The following is a 1,299-nucleotide window of genomic DNA, read 5'->3' on the forward strand; positions in this document are numbered from 1 at the left end:
TGAAGAGTCCTCATCTTCATATACGTCCAGAAATCTACACTCAACCATATTTTAGTCACAGAATCTGCCAAAGTCTTCATTTTCGTTGACCCTCACTAGCCTTTGTGGAAAAGGAACCTTTAGTGAAGGTCTTGGGAAAGATACTTCCTTTTTTCCATACTCCCTTTGAGCTTGTGGAGGAGGTCCAGCTTGCTCATCTAATGTTGGTGTCATCAACCGTTGAGGAAAAGGTACTTGTGGCCTTTGGGAACTTCTTAGAGTAATGGAACTGAGTTCTTGAGGTCTTCTATTGTTCTTCTTCTCAATCCTAAACAAATCTTTCTTCAGAAGTTCTTCATGATTCTTGCCACTTCTCAACTTAATATCATTATCAGTTACACTAGATCTTGTCTGTGTAGGAGGAAGGTCTTCCTTGAACCATTTTGAAACTATGCTATTAATCTTTTCCTCCAAATGTTTGAACTCCTTATTCTGTGACTTCTGAATTTCGACATTCTTGGGTGGTTGAACTGCATTTTGTTTGACAAACTCTCTTGTATATATGGCTTGTACTTCTTGAATTTCTGAGAGAGATTCCATCCAACTTTTGCTCAACCATCCTTGGAGGTTCAATGCCACTTGATCAATTAATGTATAAGCTTCTTCTATACTCTTGTCCATAAAAGATCCTCCAACTGATGAATCTAACAAACACTTATCTGAAAAAGAAATTCCCCTATAGAATATGTGTAGAATCATCCATTTCTCTAAACCATGATGAGGGCACTCTCTTTGTAGACTCTTGAATCTATCCCATGCTTCAAATATTGATTCTCCATGTGCCTGAGTAAAATTCATGATGCAACTCCTCATGTAGATTGTTCTGCTTGGAGGGAAAAAGTGATTCAGAAATTGTTGCTCCAATTGTTCCCAACTTATGATGCTTTGAGGACGGAGAGAATATAACCAAGTCCTTGCTTTGTCCTTGATACTAAAAGGAAATGCTATCAACCAGATTGCATCTGCTGATACTCCTTCACAATTAACCATATCACAAAGCTCTAGAAATGTCTCAAGGTGCAGATAAGGACTTTCTGATGCTTCTCCTCCAAATTTGTGACCTTGTATCATAGAAATTAACTCTGGGTCTAGTTGGAAACTTTCTGCTTCAATATGAGGCTGCACAATAGGAGATAAAAATCTTACAGAAATGGGTGTAGAGAAATCTCTTAAGGGCATGCTTGACATGTTAGTGCTCATCGATATTCAAGAAAGGAAAAAAAAAATTTGAGTAAAAACAGAGATGAAGAATTAATGATA

General features: G+C 37.5%; 1 non-coding gene across 1 annotated transcript; it reads left to right on the forward strand.

Moving 5' to 3' along the window:
- Positions 1–748: 748 nt before the first annotated feature.
- Positions 749–854, forward strand: LOC122030656. The gene has a single exon (XR_006125525.1). It is a non-coding gene; the product is annotated as a small nucleolar RNA R71 (small nucleolar RNA).
- Positions 855–1,299: the final 445 nt, after the last annotated feature.

The sequence above is a fragment of the Zingiber officinale genome, chromosome 10B (assembly GCF_018446385.1).
Source record: "Zingiber officinale cultivar Zhangliang chromosome 10B, Zo_v1.1, whole genome shotgun sequence".
Classification (NCBI taxonomy): domain Eukaryota; kingdom Viridiplantae; phylum Streptophyta; class Magnoliopsida; order Zingiberales; family Zingiberaceae; genus Zingiber; species Zingiber officinale.